General features: G+C 45.0%; 1 long non-coding RNA gene across 1 annotated transcript; it reads right to left on the bottom strand.

Annotated features, from left to right (window-relative positions):
* Nucleotides 1-11,621: 11,621 nt before the first annotated feature.
* LOC118964399 lies at nucleotides 11,622-14,424 on the bottom strand. Its single transcript, XR_005051447.1, has 3 exons — nucleotides 14,291-14,424; nucleotides 12,451-13,183; nucleotides 11,622-12,265 (listed from the first exon to the last, which is right to left on the bottom strand). It is a non-coding gene; the product is annotated as an uncharacterized LOC118964399 (long non-coding RNA).
* Nucleotides 14,425-18,671: the final 4,247 nt, after the last annotated feature.

Genomic DNA, 18,671 nt, shown 5'->3' with positions numbered 1-18,671 from the left:
ATATAGCCCTTTCCTACAGCATCATGGATCTAATGTGTTTATATAGCCCTTTCCTACAGCATCATGGATCTAATGTGTTTATATAGTCCTTCCTATAGCATCATGGATCTAATGTGTTTATATAGCCCTTCCTATAGCATCATGGATCTAATGTGTTTATATAGCCCTTCCTATAGCATCATGGATCTAATGTGTTTATAAAGTCCTTCCTATAGCATCATGGATCACCGTAGAGCAAGTAGAAGCACCGTGGTAAGGACTAGGAAGATTAGTTTTAAATTTAGCGTTCAGCACATCCAGTAACATGCAGGTGCTGGGAACATTTATCAGTGTTCTGGTATCTATTCTTCATAGAAAAGGAACAATAGCCAGCCAAGCAGACCGTGTGCCCCGTCCTACTCTTGATGTACTGGTAACCGGGTATAATTGAACAGACAATCTGCAGTTCAGACGATAACGAAGCAGTCACCCCGCCCCACTTTCAGTTAACAGCGGAGGGAATAACAAATCTCAAATTCATAGACAGAGCAATAGATGTATGGTGTGGCCGTCCATGATATCAACATGATAGTTTTAACCATGTATTTCAAGGCTATGCATTATTTGTTTACAATTGCGTTGTTTGTAAAATGGTGTAAAACATGCTTATATTTAACTAAAGCTCAATGAGGCATAAGTTATATTGTTCCAGAATCCAAAAATTGAATGTCGCAATCGCAGATTGTCCCTTTGAATAAAGAGGAAGCGGGTCGAGAACGTTTTGTTCCTTAGCTGCTGTCTGTCATTACACTGCAGCACTGCACCCAGATGAGTCCTAACCCAGAGCTGGATCTGGGCCCTGTTCATTAAGGCACACTGTAGCAAAACCTGGTTCAATGGAAAGGGGAACACAAGCAGTTCTTATTGAGTCCTGATCGTCCCTCCCCGTTTGTCTGTTTTCTTCCCTTTGGTGCTTCACGAAGACGACCGGGATCTTCAAAGCTAATTATCGTAGTGCTTTGCTGTTCTCTAGAAGCCTCTGAATAATGGGCTCACCTCTCTGACAGAGAGTCTTGAGGGTTGCTTGGCTCGGGCCTTTCCTCCCCTCTCTTCCTCCCCTCAAGTGCCTGCAGCTGCCTCCAAAGACGAGCACCCTCCACTCTGTTTACTTTAATAATCATGGAGGACAATGGTTGTGTCTTTGTTTCTGTGCCAGGACCTACACAAACGTCTGAAAAACACCATTTGGAAGGAGAGAGAAAAAAAACAAAAAAAAACCCCACGGGTTCATTCATTATGTTGAACACAAAATAAATAAAAACAAATATCCTGATGTTAGATTAGCATGAGAATACAGGAGGCCTTGATGATTCATGAATACAGGAGAACAATAACACCATGGGGTCTTTCATTTAAATATGTACTTTTATTGGCCACTCAAGATTCCATTAGCTCTATTGAGATGATTTCAAATGTGCTGAATACACTCTATTAAGCCAAGCCTATGCTGCAGCGTGCATAGATATCCAACGTCTTGAACATTAGGCCCAACACGTGAATATCCAATGGAAAAGTCCTCGTTGAATAGCACGAGGCCTTCAAGGCTTTGTGTTAATTCAGATGAAAGATGGACCATTAGGAACAGGAGAGATAGATATTTATTTTCATTAAGCTAACATCAAGAGATGTAATTTACCTCAATTATTCTGTTATTTTTTTGTCTCCCATCTTTTGAAACAGGCCTGTTGGCGTCTACAGAGCCTTCAGAAAGTATTCACACACCTGAACTTTTTCCCTAATTTTTGTTGTGTTTCAGCCTGAATTTAAAATGGATTAAATGTATATTTTGTGTCACTGGCCTTCCCCCATAATGTCAAAGTAGAAATGTTGTTTTTTAGAAATGTTTAGAAATGAATAACTGAAAAGCTGAAATGTCTTGAGTCAATAAGTATTCAATCCTTTTGTTATGGCAAGCCTAAATAAGTTCAGGATTTAAAAAATGGGAATACCAAGTCACCTAAGTTTCATGGACTGTGTGCAATAATAGTGTTTAACATGATTTTTGAATGACTACCTCATCTCTGTACCCCCACACATATAATTTATCTGTAAGGTCCCTCAGTCAAGCAGTGAATTTCAAACACAGATTCAACCACAAAGACCAGGCATGTTTTCCAATGCCTTGCAAAGAAGGGCACCTATGGTTAGATGGGTAATAAAACAAGCAGACATTGAATATCCCTTTGAGCATAGTGAAGTTATTAATTACACTTTGGATGGTGTGTCAATACACCCAGTCATTACAAAGATACAGGTGTCCTTCCTAACTCAGTTGCCGGAGAGGAAGGAAACCGCCCAGGGATTTCACCATGAGGTCAATGGTGACTTTACAACAGTTACAGAGTTTAATTGTAGTGGTAGGAGAAAACTGAGGATGGATCAACAATATTGTAGTTACTCCACAATACTAACCAACTAGACAGAGTGAAAAGAAGGCAGCTTGTACAGAATACATTTTCCCAACATGCATCCTGTTTACAATAAGAAAATAAATGAACTTAATGTCCTGAATATAAAGCGTTATGTTTGAGGCAAATCCAACACAACACTGAGTACCACTCTTCATATTTTCATGCATGGTGGTGGCTGCATCATGATATGGGTATGCTTGTCATCAAGGTCAAGGGAGTTTATTTTGGGGCGATTAAAATAAACAAAATAGAGCTAAGCACAGGCAAAATCCTAGAGGAAAACCTGGTTCAGTCTGCTTTCCACCAGACACTGGGAGATGAATTCACCTTTCAGCAGGACAATAACCTAAAACACAAGGCCAAATCTACACTGGAACTGCTTACCAAGATGTCATTGAATGTTCCTGAGTGGCCTAGTTACAGTTTTGACTTTAATCGGCTTGAAAATCTATAGCAAGACTTGAAAATGGCTGTCTAGCAATGATCAACAACCAGCTTGAATAATTTTTGTACAATCCAGGTGAGCAAAGTTTTTAGAGTCTCCCAGCTGCCAAAGGTGATTCTAACATGTATTGAATACTTAAGTAATCAAGATATATTCGGCTTTTATTTGGTAACACTTTACTTGACACCCAGCGTTATAACACGTTATGACGCGATCATAACCATGTCATAACAGCTGACAACTTGTCGCAAACTGTAAAAATGGTCATAACACTGTCGTGACCCATATATTTTAACCTGTTGTGACATATGTATTGTGTTATTTTATGTCTGGTTAGGACGCCTACATAAGAGTGTCAAAACCCAGAAAACCTACCAAACAAGGCAGAACACTCCATAGCCTACCTGTCAAATCAAATGTGGAGACTATATACAGGGTGTTACGGTACACCATAGCCTACCTGTCAAATCAAATGTGGAGACTATATACAGGGTGTTACGGTACAGAGTCAATGTGGAGACTATATTCAGGGTATTACGGTACAGAGTCAATGTGGAGGCTATATACAGGGTGTTACGATACACCATAGCCTACCTGTCAAATCAAATCAAATTGTATTTGTCACATGCGCAAAATTCAACAGTTATAGACCATACAGTGCGGCAGGTAGCCTAGTGGTTAGAGCGTTGGGCCAGTGACCGAAAGGTTGCTAGATCGAATCCCTGACAGGTAAAAATCTGTCGTTCTGCCCCTGAACAAGGCATTTAACCCACTGTTCCTAGGCTGTAGGAATTTGTTTGTTCTTAGCTGACTTGCCTGGTTAAATAAAGGTTAAATACAAATTTTAAAAATACAGTGAAATGCTATATACAGGGGGTACCGGTACAGAGTCAATGTGGAGGCTATATACAGGGTGTTACGGTACAGAGTCAATATGGAGGCTATATACAGGGGGTACCGGTACAGAGTCAATGTGGAGGCTATATACAGGGGGTACAGACTCAATGTGGAGTCTATATACAGGGGGTACCGGTACAGAGTCAATGTGGAGACTATATACAGGGGGTACCGGTACAGAGTCAATGTGGAGGCTATATACAGGGGGTACCGGTACAGAGTCAATGTGGAGACTATATGCAGGGGGTACCGGTACAGAGTCAATGTGGAGACTATATACAGGGGGTACCGGTACAGAGTAAATGTGGAGGCTATATACAGGGAGTACTGGTACAGAGTCAATGTGGGGACTATATACAGGGGGTACCGGTACAGAGTCAATGTGGAGGCTATATACAGGGTATTACGGTACAGAGTCAATGTGGAGGCTATATACAGGGGGTACCGGTACAGAGTCAATGTGGAGACTATATACAGGGGGTACCGGTACAGAGTCAATGTGGAGGCTATATACAGGGTATTACGGTACAGAGTCAATGTGGAGGCTATATACAGGGGGTACCGGTACAGAGTCAATGTGGAGGCTATATACAGGGGGTACCGGTACAGAGTCAATGTGGAGGCTATATACAGGGTATTACGGTACAGAGTCAATGTGGAGGCTATATACAAGGGGTACCGGTACAGAGTCAATGTGGAGACTATATACAGGGGGTACCGGTACAGAGTCAATGTGGAGGCTATATACAGGGGGTACCGGTACAGAGTCAATGTGGAGACTATATACAGGGGGTACCGGAACAGAGTCAATGTGGAGGCTATATACAGGGGGTACCGGTACAGAGTCAATGTGGAGACTATATACAGGGGGTACCGGTACAGAGTCAATGTGGAGGCTATATACAGGGTATTACGGTACAGAGTCAATGTGGAGGCTAAATACAAGGGGTACCGGTACAGAGTCAATGTGGAGACTATATACAGGGGGTACCGGTACAGAGTCAATGTGGAGGCTATATACAGGGGGTACCGGTACAGAGTCAATGTGGAGACTATATACAGGGGGTACCGGAACAGAGTCAATGTGGAGGCTATATACAGGGGGTACCGGTACAGAGTCAATGTGGAGGCTATATACAGGGGGTACCGGTACAGAGTCAATGTGGAGGCTATATACAGGGGGTACCGGTACAGAGTCAATGTGGAGGCTATATACAGGGGGTACCGGTACAGAGTCAATGTGGAGGCTGTATTATGCCAGCTGTTATGACATTATGACGTGGTTATGACCAAGTGTTTTATTTTTCATGATTGTTTTTTTAGTTTACAAATGTTACAATTTACAATATTATTGACAAAAAATCTGACAATTCAATTCATTTTAATCTCACCTTTTGTAACACAACGACATTTTGAAAAAGTAACGGGGTGTGAATAGTTTCTGAAGGCCCGGGAGTCTTGCTACTCTCTGTAGCGAGTCATCTTGGGTTAGTGGCCCTATGTTGCATTATTTTGTTTTTATAGATTTTTTATTTAACCTTTAACTAGGCAAGACAGTTAAGAATAAATTCTTATTTACAATGACTGCCTAGTGGGTTTAACTGCCTTGTTCAGGGGCAGAACGACAAATTTGTACCTTGTTATCTTGGGGATTCGAACCACCAAACTTTTAGGTTACTGGCCCAACGCTCTAACCACTAGGCTTCCTGTCGCCCAAAGAGGCATTAGTAGGCAAAGTGATATTTTATAACAGATACAACTTCCTCATTTAGGGATAGAGCTGTATTATACCCTTGTTCTATCTATTTAAATGCAGTCATTCCATTACTATTCCATGTCTTCTAGGGGTTTTCAAACCTCTCCTCGGGGGCCCACAACCGTTCCAAACCTCTCTTCAGGGACCCCCAACCTCTCCTCAGGGACCCACAACCATTCCAAACCTCTCTTCAGGGACCCCCAACCTCTCCTCAGGGACCCCCAACCGTTCCAAACCTCTCCTCGGGGGCCCACAACCGTTCCAAACCTCTCCTCGGGACCCACAACCGTTCCAAACCTCTCCTCAGGGACCCCCAACCATTCCAAACCTCTCAGGGACCCCCAACCTCTCCTCAGGAGCCCCCCAGCCATTCCAAACCTCTCCTCAGGGACCCCCAACCTCTCCTCAGGGACCCCCAACCATTCCAACCTCTCCTCAGGGACCCCCAACCATTCCAAACCTCTCCCCAGGGACCCCCAACCATTCCAAAACTCTCCTCGGGGACCCCCAACCGTTCCAAACCTCTCCTCAGGGACCCCCAACCGTTCCAAACCTCTCCTCAGGGACCCCCAACCTCTCCTCAGGAGCCCCCCAGCCATTCCAAACCTCTCCTCAAGAGCCCCCCAGCCATTCCAAACCTCTCCTCAGGGAGAGGCCATCCCAGCCATTTCATGTGTTTGATCTATTCCAAAGCTAGCACCTGATTCAACTTGTCAACTAATCATCAAGCCCTTGATTAATTAGGTGAATCAGTGAGCTAGTTCAGGGCTTCACGTCTTGGGGTCCCTGAGTAGCACTATCTTATAGATGAAGCTGATTTATCCTACGTAATGCTTCGACAGTGTAAAAGCAAAGTATTTAAGTTTTAATTTAATCTCTATCTTGGTGCAATTAGTGTTCTTTACTCAAGAGCAATGCACAGCTATCAGGTTAGCAGAGGACACAGGCACCACAATGTCCCACACCTTGATGTCAATCGCATCAGATCCACAAAATGTCCATTTTTTTGTGTTACCGATGGGTATCCATCCTCCCATTGAGAAACGTAGCGCCAAATCAAATCCATTTTAAACAACTCAAGCATTTGAACCAGATATTTCCTCAAATGACTGTCCACAACAGCAAATTGAACCAATCAGTGGGTTGTAAAAGGCACTTTAAGGAAACAAGTGGTTATAGTCATGTTCCATCCACACACTCTCTGAGCGGAACAAACACAGCTGTCGCATGAAAACATCAGGAGAAGGGTGAGAACATCATCATCCTCATCTGACCAGTTGTGCTTTTTATGCCTCTTTACCAGAGCAACAGGGCGACAGTCAGGGTGGGGTCGATTCCATTTGAATTCCAATCGATTGGCGAACGTGTGTAAAGATGGCCGAATTCGATATGACGTCATCGTTTTAGCACAATCCGATAGAGTTCAATGTGCCTATAAATCAGCAGTGTCTTTTTCTTCTTCTCAAAGTGCCGGCGTCTCGGAGCTAAAAACACGGGGATCATGTATATTGTGCCTAATGACGATACCAAAAAAAAAGAGAAACGGAAGAGCAACGAGAAGTTAGCAAATTAGTACTTAATGCACCGCAGTAACTCAGATAGTACACAGAGATTCCATTTTCAGTTTGGAATTAGAATTTGGAATTAGAATTTGGAATTAGAATTTGGAATTAGAACTTGGAATTAGAATTTGGAATTAGAACTTTCTGAATTTACTGGAATTTAAAATGGGACTGAGCCCAGCCCTGCTACAGTACCTACAGTAGGCTATGCAAACAATACCCTTTGACCTCCTCCTCACAGAGACCCACCCAGGTCATGTCAACAATGTGACCGACCTGGGTTTTGAACCCTGTTGTCCTGAGCCACATACAAGGCTTGCTGCTGAGCTAGGCACGCACAGTTACCCATTAGGGGAGCGTGACTCACCAAACCACAGGCACGTGTACTCATTAGGTGACTCACCAAACCACAGGCATGGTTACTCATTAGGTGACTCACCAAACCATAGGCATGGTTACTCACCAGGTGGCTCACCAAACCACAGGCACGGTTACTCACCAAACCACAGGCATGGTTACTCACCAGGTGGCTCACCAAACCACAGGCATGGTTACTCATTAGGTGACTCACCAAACCATAGGCATGGTTACTCGCCAGGTGGCTCACCAAACCACAGGCACGGTTACTCACCAAAACATCAGGCATGGTTACTCACCAAACCACTGGCACGTGTACCCATTAGGTGACTCACCAAACTACAGGCACGGTTACTCACCAGGTTACTCACCAAACTACAGGCACGGTTACTCACCAAACCACAGGCACGGTTACTCACCAAACCACAGGCACAGTTACTCACCAGGTTACTCACCAAACCACAGGCACGGTTACTCACCAAACCACAGGCACAGTTACTCACCAGGTTACTCACCAAACCACAGGCACGGTTACTCACCAAACCACAGGCACAGTTACTCACCAGGTTACTCACCAAACCACAGGCACGGTTACTCACCAAACCACAGGCACAGTTACTCACCAGGTTACTCACCAAACCACAGGCACGGTTACTCACCAAACCACAGGCACGGTTACTCACCAAACCACAGGCACAGTTACTCACCAGGTTACTCACCAAACCACAGGCACGGTTACTCACCAAAACATCAGGAATGGTTACTCACCAAACCACAGGCATGGTTACTCACCAGGTTACTCACCAAACCACAGGCACGGTTACTCACCAGGTGGCTCATCAAACCACAGGCATGGTTACTCACCAGGTTACTCACCAATCCACAGGCATGGTTACTCACCAGGTTACTCACCAAACCACAGGCACGGTTACTCACCAAACCACAGGCACAGTTACTCACCAGGTTACTCACCAAACCACAGGCACGGTTACTCACCAAACCACAGGCACGGTTACTCACCAAACCACAGGCACAGTTACTCACCAGGTTACTCACCAAACCACAGCCATGGTTACTCACCAAACCACAGGCACAGTTACTCACCAAACCACAGGCACAGTTACTCACCAGGTTACTCACCAAACCACAGGCACGGTTACTCACCAGGTTACTCACCAAACCACAGGCACGGTTACTCACCAGGTTACTCACCAAACCACAGGCACAGTTACTCACCAGGTTACTCACCAAACCACAGGCATGGTTACTCACCAGGTTACTCACCAAACCACAGGCACGGTTACTCACCAAACCACAGGCATGGTTACTCACCAGGTTACTCTCCAAACCACAGGCACGGTTACTCACCAGTTTACTCACCAAACCACAGGCACGGTTACTCACCAAACCACAGGCATGGTTACTCACCAAACCACAGGCACAGTTACTCACCAGGTTACTCTCCAAACCACAGGCATGGTTACCCACCAAACCACAGGCATGGTTACTCTCCAGGCGGCTCACCAAACCGCTTCTGGTTTGGACGAAGCCTTCTCAGCTACCTAAAGTGTCTCTCCATAATCTCTCCATACATAAATACACCTTGAGACACAATCAGCCTTATTTACACCCAACGTTGTGCCTGCATAAGTAATGATCTGCATGCATATTCATCAGGAGTATCTGTCCAGCCATCTCCTTTATAGGCTATGCGTACATTCACAAAGCAGACACGAATGGCTGCATCTGGTCCTATTCTTCCTGCCTCCCTCTGCCTGTCTTTTATAAATCCTGGACCAAGGTCTCCTAGTCTACCTGCCTCCCTCTGCCTGTCTTGTATAAGTCCTGGACCAAGGTCTCCTAGTCTACCTGCCTCCCTCTGCATGTCTTGTATAAATCCTGGACCAAGGTCTCCTAGTCTACCTGCCTCCCTCTGCCTGTCTTGTATAAATCCTGGACCAAGGTCTCCTAGTCTACCTGCCTCCCTCTGCCTGTCTTGTATAAATCCTGGACAAACATCTCCTATTCTTCCTGCCTCTCAGTCTGTGTATATGTCTCTGGATGTGTTGTTGTCATAGCAGAAGATTAATGCTGGCTGTAGAATGGGCCAGAGTGATGAGATTAATGCTGGCTGTTGAATGGGCCGGAGTGATGAGGAGAGACAGGAAGAGAGAGAGAGAGAGAGATGGGCCTCGGGAACACCTGGCTGAACTGACGTGCCCTCCCTGTGTGCAGCTGGCTGGGGTTAAAGGTCAAATGTATTCACCAATCACCATGAAGGGTTTGAGTGGGAAAGATGAATGTAGATCCCTACAATACAATCTTGAATATTCAGTTTTGTTTGTTTGTTTCTTTGGTGCCTCTGTGTGTTTTCCGTGCATGCAAACACAACCCCATTGTACAAGGAGACAATCCTATTCACAGACTGATGTTTATTAGAGGATCTCTCTCTTATCATCCTCCATCTTGTCTTCTCATCCTCCATCTTGTCTGTCCTGCTTCTTTCACTATCCTCTCACCACCAATGGCTGCCTATGACTGCTCAGCAAACTGACTGTGGAAGCAACCGAGCACACAGGGAGCCCAATAACAAGACAGTAGATTAAATAGTACCACAGATAAAAACACATTTGACTCTGTGTACAAACTAAGACCTTATACTCTCCTTAAAGGGGCAATATGTAGTTGAAACAATAATGAAGTGGGCTCCCCGCCTCTATTTTGATGAACAGCCGAGGGGGATTGGGCTTGAGACGGAGCAATGTATGCAAGGACTGACCATGCATAGATTGATTAAACATGTTTTAAGTTTGTTTACCTTGACTTGGTTTACAAACATTGGAGTTAAGAAGCTTCTATGTTTGGGTTGTGATGGGGTGTGACAGTTGAACTAAGCTCATGAGGAATGTGTAGGTTATATTCCTCAAGAATCCATGGGTATATCATTCATTTATAAGTAAAAAAAATTAAATAAAAACATGTATGTAGCAACTGCGAATTGCCCTTTAACCTTTTCTCTGGCAGATTCTGGATGAGGGACACTAATCTTAGTAAGATTTGACTATGGTTTTAAACCATTCATGACGTCCACTACAGTGGATAGATATTCCAGTTCATGTATTTATTGAGAAGAGTGGAGACCCACCTGTAGTTTATCCTGCCTGACCCTGCCTGTAGTTTATCCTGCCTGACACACCTGTAGTTTATCCTGCCTGACCCTGCCTGTAGTTTATCCTGCCTGACACATCTGTAGTTTATCCTGCCTGACAAAACTGTAGTTTATCCTGCCTGACACACCTGTAGTTTATCCTGCCTGACCCTGCCTGTAGTTTATCCTGCCTGACACATCTGTAGTTTATCCTGCCTGACAAAACTGTAGTTTATCCTGCCTGACACACCTGTAGTTTACCCTGCCTGACCCTGCCTGACACAGCTGTAGTTTATCCTGCCTGACCCTGCCTGACCCACCTGTAGTTTATCCTGCCTGACCCACCTGTAGTTTATCCTGCCTGACCCACCTGTAGTTTATCCTGCCTGACACACCTATAGTTTATCCTGCCTGACAGACCTGTAGTTTATCCTGCCTGACCCACCTGTAGTTTATCCTGCCTGACACACCTGTAGTTTATCCTGCCTGACACACCTGTAGTTTATCCTGCCTGACCCTGCCTGTAGTTTATCCTGCCTGACACACCTGTAGTTTATCCTGCCTGACCCTGCCTGTAGTTTATCCTGCCTGACACACCTGTAGTTTATCCTGCCTGACAAAACTGTAGTTTATCCTGCCTGACACACCTGTAGTTTACCCTGCCTGACCCTGCCTGACACACCTGTAGTTTATCCTGCCTGACCCTGCCTGACACACCTGTAGTTTATCCTGCCTGACACACCTGTATTTTATCCTGCCTGACCCACCTGTAGTTTATCCTGCCTGACACACCTGTAGTTTATCCTGCCTGACCCACCTGTAGTTTATCCTGCCTGACACACCTGTATTTTACCCTGCCTGACCCTGCCTGACACACCTGTAGTTTATCCTGCCTGACACACCTGTATTTTACCCTGCCTGACACACCTGTAGTTTATCCTGCCTGACACAACTGTATTTTATCCTGCCTGACCCACCTGTAGTTTATCCTGCCTGACACACCTGTAGTTTATCCTGCCTGACACACCTGTATTTTACCCTGCCTGACCCACCTGTAGTTTATCCTGCCTGACACACCTGTAGTTTATCCTGACTGACACAACTGCATTTTATCCTGCCTGACCCACCTGTAGTTTATCCTGCCTGACCCACCTGTAGTTTATCCTGCCTGACACACCTGTAGTTTATCCTGCCTGACACACCTGTAGTTTATCCTGCCTGACCCTGCCTGACACATCTGTAGTTTATCCTGCCTGACACACCTGTAGTTTATCCTGCCTGACCCTGCCTGTAGTTTATCCTGCCTGACACACCTGTAGTTTATCCTGCCTGACACACCTGTAGTTTATCCTGCCTGACACACCTGTAGTTTATCCTGCCTGACCCACCTGTAGTTTATCCTGCCTGACACACCTGTAGTTTATCCTGCCTGACACACCTGTAGTTTACCCTGCCTGACCCACCTGCAGTTTATCCTGCCTGGCACACCTGTAGTTTATCCTGCCTGACACACCTGTAGTTTATCCTGCCTGACCCTGCCTGTAGTTTATCCTGCCTGACACACCTGTAGTTTATCCTGCCTGACACACCTGTAGTTTATCCTGCCTGACACACCTGTAGTTTATCCTGCCTGACACACCTGTAGTTTATCTTGCCTGACACACCTGTAGTTTATCCTGCCTGACACTGCCTGACCCACCTGTAGTTTATCCTGCCTGACACACCTGTAGTTTATCCTGCCTGACACACCTGTAGTTTATCCTGCCTGACCCACCTGTAGTTTATCCTGCCTGACACACCTGTAGTTTATCCTGCCTGACCCACCTGTAGTTTACCCTGCCTGACACACCTGTAGTTTATCCTGCCTGACACACCTGTAGTTTATCCTGCCTGACACACCTGTAGTTTATCCTGCCTGACCCACCTGCAGTTTATCCTGCCTGACACACCTGTAGTTTATCCTGCCTGACACACCTGTAGTTTATCCTGCCTGACACACCTGTAGTTTATCCTGCCTGACACACCTGTAGTTTATCCTGCCTGACACACCTGTAGTTTATCCTGCCTGACACACCTGTAGTTTATCCTGCCTGACACACCTGTAGTTTATCCTGCCTGACACACCTGTAGTTTATCCTGCCTGACACACCTGTAGTTTATCCTGCCTGACCCACCTGTAATTTATCCTGCCTGTACAGTCCTTGTCAAAGTTCTGGATCAGCCACTCCAGCTGTTGTTGATCCAGGGGTATGTTAGCTTGCTGCAATACACAAACAAAATTGTTATCTATACCATCATATTCAAAATTATATACATTAATTGATTTGTTGATTGATTGACTGATTGGTTGGTTGATTGATCTTGTTGATTGGTTGATTGATTGATCTTGTCATGTTCAATCACTTGGGAGACTGTGAAACAGTGACTAGTCACTCTGTCAGTGGGCTGCTCGTGGCGTCAGACCTGCACAGCCTTCCTGAACTCCTTGTTGGTCACAGACATGGTTCCCTCTTTATCCAAACTCTGGAACAGTTCTACCAGGCCCTCCTTTCGCTCTGTAAGGAAGTCCTACAGGAAATACATTGAAGCCATTTGTTATTCACAAAGATAAATATAGCTATTTTGTTCTAGATACAGTATAATCATTTAAAAAAATCAATAATCCAAATGTAGTTATGCTTTTGTAGTTGAATGTAATGTGTGGTTTCAATGGGCTTGCTTGAATAACACCACAAATGAAGTTAATTTGGGAAAAATAAAGTTTTCGGGCTAACTAACAGTGTTCTCAGTCTAACTAACAGTGTTCTCAGTCTAATTAACAGTGTTCTCAGTCTAACTAACAGTGTTCTCAGTCTAACTAACAGTGTTCTCAGTCTAACTAACAGTGTTCTCAGTCTAACTAACAGTGTTCTCAGTCTAACTAACAGTGTTCTCAGTCTAACTAACAGTGTTCTCAGTCTAATTAACAGTGTTCTCAGTCTAACTAACAGTGTTCTCAGGCTAATTAACAGTGTTCTCAGGCTAATTAACAGTGTTCTCAGTCTAATTAACAGTGTTCTCAGTCTAACTAACAGTGTTCTCAGTCTAACAGTGTTCTTAGTCTAACTAACAGTGTTCTCAGTCTAACTAACAATGTTCTCAGTCTAACAGTGTTCTCAGTCTAACTAACAGTGTTCTCAGTCTAACAGTGTTCTCAGTCTAATTAACAGTGTTTTCAGTCTAACTAACAGTGTTCTCAGTCTAACTAACAGTGTTCTCAGTCTAACAGTGTTCTCAGTCTAACTAAGTGTTCTCAGTCTAACTAAGTGTTCTCAGTCTAACTAAGTGTTCTCAGTCTAACTAAGTGTTCTCAGTCTAACTAAGTGTTCTCAGTCTAACTAAGTGTTCTCAGTCTAACTAAGTGTTCTCAGTCTAACTAAGTGTTCTCAGTCTAACTAAGTGTTCTCAGTCTAACTAAGTGTTCTCAGTCTAACTAAGTGTTCTCAGTCTAACTAAGTGTTCTCAGTCTAACTAAGTGTTCTCAGTCTAACTAAGTGTTCTCAGTCTAACTAAGTGTTCTCAGTCTAACTAAGTGTTCTCAGTCTCAGTCTAACTAACAGTGTTCTCAGTCTAATTAACAGTGTCTCTTGTTTTACGATATTCCCAAGTGTCGCTCATCACTAAATTGACACTGACCTGTATGATGTTGAGTGCGATGGAGGGTTTTTTGGTCCTGGTGATAGAGCCCGTAACCCCCTGGTACTGAACCTTCAGACCTGAATGGTCCTGACGCACTGCCTCCAGCAGCTCCACAAATGCCTCGTTCACCAGCACCGTCTACAAACACAGGTACGGACAGATGGATACACACACACACAGGTACAGACAGATGGATACACACACACAGGTACGGACAGATGGATACACACACACAGGTACGGACAGATGGATACACACACACAGGTACGGACAGATGGATACACACACACAGGTACGGACAGATGGATACACACACACAGGTACGGACAGATGGATACACACACACAGGTACGGACAGATGGATACACACACACAGGTACGGACAGTCACACACACAGGTACGGACAGATGGATACACACACACAGGTACGGACAGATGGATACACACACACACAGGTACGGACAGATGGATACACACACACAGGTACGGACAGATGGATACACACACACAGGTACGGACAGATGGATACACACACACAGGTACGGACAGTCACACACACAGGTACGGACAGATGGATACACACACACAGGTACGGACAGATGGATACACACACACAGGTACGGACAGATGGATACACACACACAGGTACGGACAGATGGATACACACACACAGGTACGGACAGTCACACACACAGGTACGGACAGATGGATACACACACACAGGTACGGACAGATGGATACACACACACACAGGTACGGACAGATGGATACACACACACAGGTACGGACAGATGGATACACACACACAGGTACGGACAGATGGATACACACACACAGGTACGGACAGATGGATACACACACACAGGTACGGACAGATGGATACACACACACAGGTACGGACAGATGGATACACACACACAGGTACGGACAGATGGATACACACACACAGGTACGGACAGTCACACACACAGGTACGGACAGATGGATACACACACACAGGTACGGACAGATGGATACACACACACAGGTACGGACAGATGGATACACACACACAGGTACGGACAGATGGATACACACACACACAGGTACGGACAGATGGATACACACACACAGGTACGGACAGATGGATACATACACACAGGTACGGACAGATGGATACACACACACAGGTACGGACAGATGGATACACACACACAGGTACGGACAGATGGATACACACACACACAGGTACGGACAGATGGATACACACACACAGGTACGGACAGATGGATACATACACACAGGTACGGACAGATGGATACACACACACAGGTACGGACAGATGGATACACACACACAGGTACGGACAGATGGATACACACACACAGGTACGGACAGATGGATACACACACACAGGTACGGACAGATGGATACACACACACAGGTACGGACAGATGGATACACACACACAGGTACGGACAGATGGATACACACACACAGGTACGGACAGATGGATACATACACACAGGTACGGACAGATGGATACACACACACAGGTACGGACAGATGGATACACACACACAGGTACGGACAGATGGATACACACACACACAGGTACGGACAGATGGATACACACACACAGGTACGGACAGATGGATACACACACACAGGTACGGACAGATGGATACACACACACAGGTACGGACAGATGGATACACACACACAGGTACGGACAGATGGATACACACACACAGGTACGGACAGATGGATACACACACACAGGTACGGACAGTCACACACACAGGTACGGACAGATGGATACACACACACAGGTACGGACAGATGGATACACACACACAGGTACGGACAGATGGATACACACACACAGGTACGGACAGATGGATACACACACACAGGTACGGACAGTCACACACACAGGTACGGACAGATGGATACACACACACAGGTACGGACAGATGGATACACACACACACAGGTACGGACAGATGGATACACACACACAGGTACGGACAGATGGATACACACACACAGGTACGGACAGATGGATACACACACACAGGTACGGACAGTCACACACACAGGTACGGACAGATGGATACACACACACAGGTACGGACAGATGGATACACACACACAGGTACGGACAGATGGATACACACACACAGGTACGGACAGATGGATACACACACACAGGTACGGACAGTCACACACACAGGTACGGACAGATGGATACACACACACAGGTACGGACAGATGGATACACACACACACAGGTACGGACAGATGGATACACACACACAGGTACGGACAGATGGATACACACACACAGGTACGGACAGATGGATACACACACACAGGTACGGACAGTCACACACACAGGTACGGACAGATGGATACACACACACAGGTACGGACAGATGGATACACACACACACAGGTACGGACAGATGGATACACACACACAGGTACGGACAGATGGATACACACACACAGGTACGGACAGATGGATACACACACACAGGTACGGACAGATGGATACACACACACAGGTACGGACAGATGGATACACACACACAGGTACGGACAGATGGATACACACACACAGGTACGGACAGATGGATACACACACACAGGTACGGACAGATGGATACACACACACAGGTACGGACAGATGGATACACACACACAGGTACGGACAGATGGATACACACACACAGGTACGGACAGACACACACACACACACACACACAGACACACACACACACACACACACACACACACACACACACACACACACACACACACACACACACACACACACACACACACACACACACACACACACACACACACACACACACGCACACACACATGCGTAAAATCACGTACAAAAGTCAAACAAAACCAAATCTGATAAACAGTAGATGGTTGTAGTTTGAAGTATCTCACGGAGATGTTAATCTCTTCCAGGGCTGACTTGGGGTTGTTTCTGACGCTGTTGAGTAGAGTCAGAGCTCCCAGCTGGGTTAAAGGGTTATGGGCCAGCTGTACAACGGAAGCACATCAAACTACATTCAATTTGAGTCTACACTTGTCTGAACATTGGATGTACGGGGGAGTATGTCATTTATGGCATGCTTATGTACTGCTTATGAATGCTGTATTAATGTGTTATGAATGTGTTATGAATGCTGTATTAATGTGTTATGAATGTGTTATGAATGTGTTATGAATGTGTTATGAATGTGTTATGAATGTGTTATGAATGTGTTATGAATGCTGTATGAATGTGTTATGAATGTGTTATGAATGTGTTATGAATGTGTTATGAATGCTGTATGAATGTGTTATGAATGTGTTATGAATGTGTTATGAATGTGTTATGAATGTGGTATGAATGTGTTATGAATGTGTTATGAATGTGTTATGAATGTGTTATGAATGTGTTATGAATGCTGTATGAATGTGTTATGAATGCTGTATGAATGTGTTATGAATGTGTTATGAATGTGTTATGAATGTGTTATGAATGCTGTATGAATGTGTTATGAATGTGTTATGAATGCTGTATGAATGTGTTATGAATGCTGTATGAATGTGTTATGAATGTGTTATGAATGCTGTATGAATGTGTTATGAATGCTGTATGAATGTGTTATGAATGGGTTATGAATGTGTTATGAATGTGTTATGGATGCTGTGTGAATGTGTTATGAATGCTGTATGAATGTGTTATGAATGGGTTATGAATGTGTTATGAATGGGTTATGAAGCAGGCACCTTCCCTGAGGACCCTGAGGCTGTCGTTGGCTGCCAGGCCGTTACAGAGCAGTGTGGTGCCCTCGTCTGAGACTTCATAACACATTTATAACCCCATACATAACACATACGTAACGCATTCATAAGCACCCACACCAGGAAGAGTAGCTGCTGCATGTGCAACAACTAATGGGTATCCTAATAAACTAAACTAAACCCACCCGTAGGATCCTGAGGCTGTCGTTAGCGGCCAGGCCGTTACAGAGCAGAGCGGTGCCCTCGTCTGACACCCGGTTGTTGCTGAGGTCCAGGTGCACCAGTGTGTTGTTGTGACGTAGGGCCTCCCCCAGAGCCTGCGCCCCGGCACTGCCAAACCCGTTCCAGGACAGGTCCAACTGCTTCAGGGTTACATTCACCTGGCGGAGGGGGAGGGAGGGATGTCTAGTCATTTCTTGTTGGAATATAATGTTTTATCTGACATTTTGGTCCAAAAAAAATTGTATTATTCACTTAGAGTTGCTCTTTAGGTTGTCCTTTACAATGTGAGATATTTCAGATAAAAACACCTTTTAACTTGGTGTTATACTGTACTATCTGCTCAAACACCTTTCAACTTGG

The sequence above is a fragment of the Oncorhynchus mykiss genome, chromosome 4 (assembly GCF_013265735.2).
Source record: "Oncorhynchus mykiss isolate Arlee chromosome 4, USDA_OmykA_1.1, whole genome shotgun sequence".
Lineage (NCBI taxonomy): Eukaryota > Metazoa > Chordata > Actinopteri > Salmoniformes > Salmonidae > Oncorhynchus > Oncorhynchus mykiss.
This window is presented reverse-complemented; position numbering and strand designations above follow the sequence as displayed.